We start from the raw sequence: 12,209 nt of genomic DNA, 5'->3' as shown, positions 1-12,209 counted from the left end.
ATGGTATTAGGAGAAATGGCTTGCCAAAAGGTGTACTTTGGTCAAAACTGTGCTTCTTGGGGGAATGTCACGCTAAAATGCTAAAGAATTTTCAGGAGGATTAAAAATAAAAAAAGGAAATCCAGAAATTGCTGCAGAAATGTGGAGAACCAAATTTAAGATTGGAAAAATTGAGGGAACCAAAGCTGGCAGGCTTCCGTCCTTGCCTACAGTTGGTGAGGACCAATATGCTGGCTCCATCTCCATTTTCCTTTCCCACGATGGGCCAGAATGATGCTGTATTGAGGATATTGTGGGAAATTTAAATGGGAGTGAAGTGAGGCTGCCTGGTAGCCCAGGACAAGGATTGGCACAGGCTGAGCCCAGTGATGCCAAGTGCTGATGGCAGTCCTGCACATGGTCCCATCAGTTGTTACTGGAAGCAAAATCCTAAGCCTCAAACAGGGATGGGGGGTGTGGTGCCCTCCAAGCACTGCTCAATTTCAATTCTGCCAGCCATGGCCAGCATGACCAATGGTTAGCGATGATGGGAGTCGGAGTACAACAACACTCGAAGGGTACCACTTTCCCCCTCTGTGACCCCAGCCCAGGATTTTCCTTTCCCAGCACAGAATAATTAAGCCTGTCTCCGAGATCCTCTGTGAAAAGATTGCTTTGAGGCTTAGTGTGGGCAGCAGGTCAGGAAGTGTGGCACAGAGGCTCCTGCTTCTCAGCCTAACGCTGTAAAGCACATTCAGCATGCCAATGGGGCAGGGAGAAGATAATCAAGGGCATGACAGGAGAGCCAGTGTGTCTCAATGATTAGAGTTGCAGACTGAGACATGGAAGACCAGGGTTCAAATGCCCGAAACTGGCCGTGAAGTTCCTTGGGCTGTTCACTGCTTCTCAGACTAACCTACCTAAATGAGGTGTGGGGACAGCCATGCCCACCACCCTGAGTTCCTTGGAGATAAAAAGGTAAAGGTAAAGGGACCTCTGACCATTAGGTCCAGTTGTGACCGACTCTGGGGTTGCGGTGCTCATCTCGCTTTATTGGCCGAGGGAGCCGGTGTACAACTTCCAGGTCATGTGGCCTGCATGACTAAGCTGCTTCTGGCGAACCAGAGCAGCGCATGGAAACACCGTTCACCTTCCCGCTGGAGTGGTACCTATTTATCTACTTGCACTTTGACGTGCTTTTGAACTGCTAGGTTAGGAGCAGGGACCGAGCAACTGGAGCTCACCCCGTCACGGGGGTTCAAACAGCCAACCTTCCAATCGGCAAGCCTTAGGCTCTGTGGTTTAACTCACAGCACCACCCGCGTCCCCTTTGGAGATAAAAGTGGAGTATAAATGCAATTTTTAAAAATGAGGTTCTGGACAGCGGCAGCTAATCAGGTTCTGTTTTGTTGCAGAAGAGTGTATGAGCCTGGAGCAGTCTATCTGAGCAGCGGGAACTTGAGGTTTCAGCAGCAGTGCCTTTTAAAGCAAGGATTGCCAAATCAAGAGTCCGCCCAGGATGCAGGAACAATCACGGACAGCGTTGCCAATTGAGTTCCCTTTGCTTGTAGCGTTTCATCTTCAGCTTTGGGAAGCTGCCAGCCAGCCCCGCATTCCGGGCAGCTCATCAATCTCCCTCTTTTATACCAAAAACTCTTGCAGTGATCAGCTTCCCTGCGGGCTCCCGAGACAGTGGACAAATTGCCAGATTATTTGTGAATTTTAGTCACCCGACGGGAACTCCGCACTTAGCCTGCAAATGTGAGATCGTTGACTTCCCAGAACTTCAGAAAAAGCAAACAAGAATAGAAGGGGGGGGGGACCAGGGAGCTCTTAACAAGCCAGGTGAATTAAACAGCCGACTCTCTCTGCTAACAGGCAAAGTTGTCAAGGAAGAGATAGATGTCTGCAATCAAAGGAAGCGCTGGAGCTGGCTCTGCAGGATCCCGGATCCCTGTTTCACTGATTTGCGGGAAGAAAACCGAGATTGTTTTGAGAGTCTTAAAAGTGTTGAGCACTCACAGCTTTTCCCATCGTTTCCTCCCCCCCTTCTCCTTAATCATAAATATATTTATTTGTTTTCCAGACCGTGACTGCATTACAAAAGGAACATTGATTGAAGAGTAAATATAAACGACTCCCCTCCCATCATGAGCAGTATTTCAGGATTCAGATTGCATTAAGCACAATAGTTTCTACAAGAAGGTCTAGGAATCTTCTCTTTAACATAATCGTCAATTTCGAATTATAATACTACTTTTTTTCTCTATAGCATTTGTTGCTTCCAACCGACAGTGACTCCATTAATTGGATTCATCTTTCATTTTTCTTTTTGTCTAACCTTTCTTCAATTGATCCCATTTTTCCTTAAACAGACCAAACCATTTTATATATACTTGGAAATGATCTTCCAGATTCCTGGCTATTGATAAATCCAATAACATCTTTGTAATGTATTCCTTCTGTTGATAAATCAGAAAACTCTTTGGAGGTGACATATGGATTGTGCAAAGACCTACCTTCCAATGGTTACACTATCCAGGGGGCAGCCCCTGTCTTCCAGTCCTTCAGAGATCCCTGGATTCCGAGTAAGCCAGTTAAACTCAGTTCTGGCAAAATCAATGGGAGTTAAGTCATGGATAATTTGCTACGCTGATTTTAATGGAACCACCAACTTGACCTTGTTCCTGTTTTTGTGTTTTGGAAATGACTTATTAAAATGCTGTTGGTATGAGTTGCTAAAGTTGCCCGGTCAGTGTTCAGCTCCCTTTCCACAGTCTCTAGAAGTTAGATCTGCCTGGTCAATCGTGTTACTGGTGCAAAGGCATGTAAAATATCTGTGCACTATGTCTGCCATCACACACCCACTGCAGTTGCTGAGCTGTCTTTTGAAATACTATCACCATATTTACCTTATTTTTCTGTGTATATATTTTTTATATATAATATTTATTAAAGTTTTAAAAGTTACAGAAAGAAAAGAAAAAGAATTAAACATAACAGAACAATACAATACAATACGAAAAACAAAAATGCTACATATACATAACAAAAACAAAACAAAAACAATTTAAAAAACACATCCAATACTTTCAATGTTATTAACTTTCATTTACTTGTTTCAGCGACCTCCTCACACCTCCCTTTTTTTGTATTCTGGTTCAATTAGCTTTTCAACAAATCCTTTCCATCCTTCCCAATTTTTATCCTGATGCAATGAAACTTTACCTTCCCTCCTTTCATCCATTAACAATCTATTTTTACTTAGTCCTTTATAATACTTCTGCTAAAGCCACATAACTTCATTCCAGCCTCCTTCTAACATTCCTTAATTTTAGAATGTTTCTGTAAATAAACTTTAAATTTCTTCCAATCTTCTTCCACCGACTCTTCTCCCTGGTCTCGGATTCTGCCAGTCATTTCCGCCAGTTCCATGTAGTCCATCACCTTCATCTGCCATTCTTCCCAGGTGGGTAGATCTTGTGTCTTCCAGTACTTTGCAATAAGTATTCTTGCTGCTGTTGTGGCATACATAAAGAAAGTTCTATCCTTTTTTGGCACCAATTGGCCGACCATGCCCAGGAGAAAGGCCTCTGGTTTCTTCACGTATTTTTCTGTGTATAAGATGAGGTTATTTTATTAAAAAATTATGCTGAAAATTGGGGGTTGTCTTATATATGGATAGTTGGGAGGTGGGACAGGCGATTGTTGGCTGCCATGAGCAGGAGATTGTCAGAGGTGTGTTTTTTTGTGATTGGTGGGTGTGTAAATGTCTGCTGGCTATTGGCTGCTGCAGCAATTGGGAGACCGACCAGCGCTTTCTTTCAGTGAGTGTGCAGATGATTGGTGGCTTCGTTGATGTGCGTGCGACTGGCTTCAGCCAATCAGAAGCCACGCTTTGGTTTCTGAATGGTTTGGAAGTCGAACAGACTTCCAGAACAGATTCTGTTCAACTTCCAAGGTACGACTGTACAAAGAAACAGCCATATATGATATATAGTAACAGAAATTCTCACTGGGGTGTCTTCCCGCTAAACCTTGCCAAATGCAACAGCAATTACATTGGAAAATGTAATTAAAAAATTATATGCAGAGGAAAAAAATATTTAATTTAATTATATATACAGAGTAAAGACATAACAGCAGAGATACTGAAAGAAGGAACAGCCATTTTTGAAGCATATCTGACCTTCAATTTCTGAACCCCCTTTTCTTTTTTTATATACATTTTTATTCGTTTTTAACATAGTAATTATCATTCACACAACAACTCATCTTATACAATAATTTTTGGACTTCCATCAACACTTCTGATGATTTTCCGTTCTTATCACTTACTATGCATTTCTTAATTTCATATTACCTTTAATTATCTTTAACTAATAATTCTCCTCATTCTCTTTCTTGCAATATTTCAAATGATTCACCTTACAAAACTTCTTGCAAACCTACTAGCGTAATCTGTTCATCACAATTACTTTTCAAATAGTCCGTAAATTTACTCCAGTCTTCTGAGAATCTCTGGTCAGGCAAGTTTGGTGTTTCACATTCAAGGCTTGAACTGGTCTGGCCCAAGTTAGTTTTGAATCCAAAATGAGTGGTGTGACCTTGCTGTTGACTGCGCAGCAAACCTGTATAAGTCTCCAGATCCTGGCAAGGCTCATTCTTTCCTCATATTGGGTTTCCCTTCTCCCCACCCCCCGCACCCCTGAGTCGCTCCCTCTGGGATAGGCTTAGTTACTCCTTTCAGATCAGTGTGTCTATGAGCTGAGGAAGGGGGCGATGAACAGGACACAGCGAAAGGAGAAGGGGGGGGGAGAGAAGATTATCCCAGCTCTCTGCACCTGGTTGTCTTCAACCAGAACAGCCACAACATCAGTAAAAAGTCTGCCGACTGGCAAGAAATCAATTTGTTCTAGAGGTAGAAGATTTAAAAGTCTGGTGGAGTCTGGTGGCTGGTGGGAACGAACAGCCTTTGTTTACCTTTTCACTTTCCCACCATTGAGGTGGGCTTTCAGCAGCATGAGTCCATCGGAGGAGATCTTCAGCTGTATTTACAAACAGAAGCCGGTGGCTGGCTGGCGTCCACCTTTCGCAGAAGCCAAGCAAAGGCTGCTTCCCCTCTTCCCAGCATCAAGGATGGGAAAACAGCTGATCAGGCTTGCGCTCGGAGCAGAAGAACTCAGGAGAGGATGGCCCAAAGGCTCCATCTGTTCCTTCGGCTATTCGCTTTGGCAGGGGGTTGCTCAATAGGCAAGTTGCGACGATTTAGGGGCACAAGAATAATATTTGCAAAATATTGGAAGGCACAATTCAGGCTTGAGGAAACAGCAGCTTAGAGGGAGCTGCAGGAGCTGGTAAAAGGATCAGAATCAGATCTGTGTGTGTGTGTGTGTGTGTGTGTGTGATTTATTCCTATTTTTGTATTTATATCTCACCTTTCTCCCAAGCTTACAACATTTCAAAAACATCATTATAAACTGCAAAGTACAGTGGTACCTCGGGTTAAGAACTTAATTTGTTCTGGAGGTCCGTTCTTAACCTGAAACTGTTCTTAACCTGAAGCACCACTTTAGCTAATGGGGTTTCCTGCTGCCACCGCACCGCCGCCACAAGATTTCTGTTCTCATCCTGAAGCAATGTTCTTAACCCGAGGTACTATTTCTGGGTTAGCAGAGTCGGTAACCTGAAGCGTCGGTAACCTGAAGCGCCTGTAACCCGAGGTACCACTGTAATAAAATTAAACCAGTGAAAAACAATAATGAAAAAGGCAACAGAATGCATTTAAAACCAGCAATTAAAACCCAGTTTGCCGTGAAATAAGTCTGTAGGTCAGCATCATCTGCTAACACCAACAACCGGGAAACACTGGCCTGTGAGCGCTCCAGTTGGAGAACAGCCTTTACCAAAGGTGTTGTGGACTTTGAAGACACTCAAACTCAGGACACAAGGGAGAAATGTGCTAAGAGGAAGGCATGTTTGGTAAACCCTCACGCTGATTACCTCCCACCCAGAAACCAATGTCCCCACTGTGGAAGGACGTGTGGATCCAGAATTGGCCTCCACAGTCACTTACGGACTCATTGTTAAAACCGTGATTATGGATTATAATCTTACTAGGCTATGAGTGATCACAGAAGAAGAAGAGGAGGACGAGGAGGAAGAAGAGGAAGAAGAGTTTCCAAAGGCTGTCTGAACAAGAAGGTCTTAACCTGCTGGTGGCAAGATAACAACAAGGAAGCCACTCTAACCCCTCCTGGGGGGGGGGGTGATTCCCACAGTCTGGGGGGCAACCACAGGAAAGGCTCTTTTTCTCTTTTGTGCCGCCACCACCACCCATTCTTCTGATGTTGATGGGGCCTAGGGAAGGTGCTCACCCAAGGATCTTAGCAAGGATCTTTAGGGAAGTTTTTTAATGACTGGTGTTTTAATGTATTTTTAATCTCCTATATTATTATTATTATTATTATTATTATTATTATTATTATTACTATTATCAGCTTCGTTGGACTGGTCATGTTGTGCAGATGCCTGAGTATCTTCTTCCAAAGCAACTACTCTATTCCAAACTTTAAAATGATAAGCATAGTGCTGCTGGTCAACAAAAGAGGTTCAAAGACTCTCTCAAAGCAAATCTTTAAAAATGTAGTATAAACACTGACAACTGAGAAACACTGGCCTGCGAGCGCTCCGGTTGGAGAACAGCCTTTACCAAAGATGTCATGGGCTTTGAAGACACTCAAACTCAGGACGCAAGGGAGAAACATGCTAAGAGGAAGGCACGCTTGGCACAACCACACTGTGATCAACTCCCACCCGGAAACCAATGTCCCCACTGTGGAAGGACGTGTGGATCCAGAATTGGCCTCCACAGTCACTTGTGGACTCACTGTTAAGACCATGTTGATGGAAGACAATCTTACTCGGTTATGAGTGATCCTCACAACATGATCCTCACAACATGACCAGTCCAACGAAGTTGATGTTGAAGAATCATTGCTTCAACCCTGGTGATCTTTGCTTCTTCCAGTACACTGGCATTAGTTTGCCTGTCTTCCCAAGTGATGCGTAAAAAATTTTAGAAGAAGAAGAAGAGGAGGAAGAGGAGGAGTTTGGATTTGATATCCCGCTTTATCACTACCCTAAGGAGTCTCAAAGCGGCTAACCATCTCCTTTCCCTTCCTCCCCCACAACAAACACTCTGTGAGGTGAGTGAGGCTGAGAGACTTCAGAAAAGTGTGACTGGCCCAAGGTCACCCAGCAGCTGCATGTGGAGGAGTGGAGACGTGAACCTGGTTCACCAGATTATGAGTCCACCGCTCTTAACCACTACACCACACTAACTCTCTGGAGACACCGTTGATGGAATCTTTTGAGGAGTTGGAGATGGCATTTATAAGTGGTCCATGGTTCACAAGCGTACAGTAAGGTTGGTAGTACAATAGCTTTGTAAACAAGCATTTTGGTTTCTCTGCCAATGTCCCAGACCTCAAAGACTCTGCACTTCAATTGGGAAAAAGCTGCACTCACAGAGCTCAGGCGATTCTGGATTTTGGCATCATTGTCAGCCCTTGTGGAAAGATAACTGCCCATGTGGGAGAAGTGCTAAGGTAGGAGACACTTTCCAATGTTACACCATTGAGTTGGATTTGTGGCGCTGAAGAGTTGTTGTTTTGTGCTTGTTGGTTGAAGGACTTCGGGTTTTTTGGATGTTGAATGATAGGCCAAGTTTTTTATAACCTTCTATCTGGTCTCCCTGTCTCCTCCACAGAATTGGCATTCCGCCACAACCTGCATTGGTTGCATTGTGAGATTTTTTCTTATATTGCTTTGGACTAGGGTTTGAACCTGGCACCGTTCCAGAGAGAGCGGCCCTGACATTAATTAAAAGCCAAGGGATCATCCACATCCTTGGAAACCAAACCAAGCCAACCAAAGTGCGAGGGAGCCAGACGAGATCGCCCCCACAGATTTCTCCTTCCCCATAAATCAAATTATTTTACAATCCGTCAGCTTAATTCATTCAAAATACGCCCCTATCGCTCTGCGCATCTCTCCGTGTCTCTCTCTGCACAGCATTTCCCTCGATGGATTGCCTGCGAGAGGACCGTGAGCCCAGGGGAATTGTTTAACAGTGATTCGCTGGGTCACTGTATTAGAACAGACTCAAGTCTATCAGCCAGATGGTGACTTCAAGGAAGAAGGAAGGAAGGGAGGAGGGGGGTGTTGGAAACCCTGACACACCATTTCAAATAGATTTCACGCAAAACCTCCTGAGGGGAGCCAGTGGGAATCCAGCAATCAGATCTGTTGTGAATTAATATTACAAAATTGCCAATTAGAAAAGGGATGTTGAAAATGTTTGACGGGTTCTGAAGTCTCTTTGTTCAACCCCCAGTTATACTCTCGTGACAGATCCCTCCATATCGGTGACTGATCGCCAGTCTGCTTCTGTGGCTGTTTCCTTCCCTGTGCTGTTTATTTCCGGCAAAAAGAGAGAGAGATAGAGAGGAAGAGAGGAAATGCTGCTGCTTTTATACATTTGGCGTTTCTTTGCAGTAGTACTTTGGTTCTCAAACTTAATCCGTTCCGGAAGTCCGTTCCAAAACCAAAGCGTTCCAAAACCAAGGCATGCTTTCCCATAGAAAGTAATGCAAAATGGATTAATCCATTCCAGACTTTTAAAAACAACCCCTAAAACAACAATTTAACATGTTTTTACTATCTAACGAGACCATTGATCCATAAAATGAAAGCAATAATCAATGTACTGCACTATAAAATAAATAAGACAGTATTGTAGATGATAAAAATTAAAATAATTTCCCCCTCTCCCTTACCTTCACTGATGATAGTCATTGTTTGGATGGGGGGCTTTTATCCATTTCCATAGCCACACAATCAATCAATCAATCAATCAATCAGTATCTGAACTGGTTTCCACAAACCCACAAAAACAAATTAACTGAAAAAGCCTCAAAACCAAAAAAATAAATAGCAAAAACAAAAGCGCCAAACTTAATCCATTCTAGAAGTCCCTTTGACTTCCAAAATGTTTGAAAACCAAGGCACAGCTTCTGATTGGTGCAGGTGCCCTGGAAACAATAGCTGACAGCATCGGACATTCAGCTTCCAAAAAACATTTGAAAATCAGAACACTTACTTCTGGGTTTTTGGTGTTTGAGAACCAAGGTGTTTGAGAACCAAGGTATCACTGTATTTGGATTTCTGTCCCAGCATGTTGCAAGAGTCAGGACAACCAACAGAACACATCCAATGGCTACAGCTACTGCTTCTAATATTAACCATCTTCATCATTAGCTGTTCTGCGGACAGTCATGATAAAACAGGGCCTGCCCACATGCTCACAATCTAAAGTCAATGGCATATATTTGGGTTTGCCCTCATTAGAATACTGCTGGCTAGACTACTGCAATGTGATAAATGTGGGGCTGGTCTTGAAGACTGGTCTGAAATTCAGTTAGTCGTGGTTACCTTAATTCCTTTCTATATCATATAAATGTGTACTTTCCCTTTCTACATTATATTCAATTCCATTGTCAAATTCCAAATAAAAATGTATCAACATTACAAGTCTGCTTAAGTCAGTCCTGCTAGTGTGGTTCATTGCTTGCAATTGTCCTTTAAAGACTGTATGAATTGACTCCAGTCTTTTTGGAACATTTGATCACGCTGGTTTCAGATTTTCCCAATTTTGCCAATCATTGACCGGGATGTGTATTCAATCATCTTCGCCTGCCACTCCTGAATTGCTGGCATATCCTGTTGCTTCCATTTTTTGCGCTAATAAAGTTCTCGCTGCCGTAGTTGCATACCTAAACAACAACAAACCTATGGTTATGTGAAACATACTCAATAAACACACAAGACGTAACCGGCTGTACTTTTGAATAAATAAGGTATACTATTCATTGTATCAAATTGTAGATTTCAACGGAAGTCTCATAAAGTCCAACGAAAAAAGCAGAAGACCCAGTGGATCAGTTCATTCTCTAGTCAGTTCATGCATAAGGGCCATACATGTGTCTATTCCACCTGTCTGTTCATAGAGTCCAATAATCCACATGAAGGGTTGTTACAGTTCCACAGAATCCTTTCACAGAGTCTAAGACAAGGATTTCCGGAATATTAGCCTTGTTTCGCCATCCTAGGCTTCATCAGTAGTACAGGCTCTAGGTAATGCAAATAAATACAATATCGTAATCTCACACATTTTTAAACCAAAATTAATTTTAAAACCATTCCTGCATCTCAGGGGGTCAGACTAGATGACCCACATGGTCCCTTCCAACTCTGCAATCCCATGCTTCTAACTTCTCTCTGTAACGCGAGAGCAGCAATAAAACAGGCTGCCCCCTGCCCTTCTCCTTTCAACCAAATTCGGGCTTCTCCCTGACCCTGAACAAGGAATAAGCAAACATTTTTGCCAAGGGTTATTCTCTGGCATTTTCTTTTTTGTTCTCTCTCTCTCTCTCTCTCTCTCTGCCCTGTTCCCGTCCGGGTCCCTGTGCATTTCCTTTTACTACCCCTAGTAACAGATGCACGAGGCTCTGTGATGTGTTTACACTGTCTTTTCATAGGCCCCTGGCTCCTCGTAGAGGAGTCAATGGTGGTTCCCATAGAGAGGGGTGGCAGAAGGGCCTATTACTCTGCGCCAGAGAAATGTCAGGCTCCCGAGCATCTGGGCAACACCTGTGCTCCTTGTCCAAGAAGGCTCTAAATAATCGGGGCTGTCAGTCGGAGCGGCCAGGCTCCCGGATGCTGCAGCCCCTCTCCTCACCAAAACGGACCGTCACAATTGAGATTGGCTCAGGTCAGCCTGGTTCATGAGAACCTGTTGTTACAGCACTTCTCACCTTCTGGGCTTACGGTGACCTTTCAAACGGCACCATCTCTCATCGGCTCAGTCCGGGGATCGCAGCCTTATTTATTTATATTGGGGGGTGGGATTATAATCCGTTTAATTAAACACACACACATAAACAGGCACCTCTAAGCTCTGTACGTAGAACAAGGGAGCGATTATTGGTGATACACTGATAAACTTAAAAAGCCGTAAGTACAGTGGTACTTCGGGTTAAGTACTTAATTCGTTCCAGAGGTCCGTTCTTAACCTGAAACTGTTCTTAACCTGAAGCACCACTTTCGCTAATGGGGCCTCCCGCTGCTGCCGTGCTACCAGACCACGATTTCTGTTCTCATCCTGAAGCAAAGTTCTTAACCCGAGGTACTATTTCTGCGTTAGCGGAGTCTGTAACCTGAAGTGTATGTAACCTGAAGCGTATGTCACCTGAGTTACCACTGTAAATGGTGTATCCCGATAAGCTTGCTGAAATAAAAATGGAAGAGAAAAATAGTGAGGATGCTTGCTTAATATCACTAGGCAGGGAGTCCCAAAGCCTGAGCATTTTCTCCATTCCACAAGATTGACTCCTAGCAGATGTCAAACGAACTTTATATGGCATGTGTACAAGCAAAACAAAACAAAATCTTTTAAGCAGGTGCCAGAAAGATCCCAGCAAAAGCACCTGCCTGACATCAAGAGGCAGGGAGTTCCAAAGTATAGGTGCCGCCATACTAAAAGATGGAATTCTTGCAACTGGGCAATGGGTATTATGTGACACCCGTAAGAGGGCCATTTCCGCAGATCGAAGCGGTCAAGAGTCCCTAGATGTGGGAAGGCGATCCTTCAACTAAGCTGGTTCCCCAGACATTAGGGGTTTGATATAGTTATTTTTATTGATGGATAGATTTTATTTTAAAATGTCCACCGCTTGACTGTACAAAAGAAAATCCTCAAAGAAGATAAAGCAATAAAATTATCCATGAGAAAAAGTAACAACAATAATTTAAGACTTTCTAAAAGTTAGAATGACGATACATTAGAAACAGAGTAAGACTCACATCAGCTTTCTAAATACCTGGATAGGAATGTCTAAACAGAAATAATTTTAGAAGGTACCAAAAGGAGTAGAGCGATGTCAAAAGGCAGAGAGTTCCACAGGGCAGGCGTTGCCAAACTACGTAAACTGATAGTAAAATCTTGAATTTGGCCCAATAGCAAATTGGCAGCAAATCCCTGATTCTTGCATGGCTCCTGTCTGGGCCTGCAATGGAAGTCATGACATATACTCCAAAATTCAGGGGTTCGCTGAGACTATTGCAGGAAGCCCAGCCATGATGTCATGGCATGCACTAAAGAACAGGAG

Source organism: Podarcis erhardii (assembly GCF_964252035.2).
Source record: "Podarcis erhardii genome assembly, chromosome: 14".
In the NCBI taxonomy this organism is placed as follows: domain Eukaryota; kingdom Metazoa; phylum Chordata; class Lepidosauria; order Squamata; family Lacertidae; genus Podarcis; species Podarcis erhardii.
The sequence above is the reverse complement of the archived record's forward strand: the minus strand, read 5'-3'. Positions refer to the sequence as shown.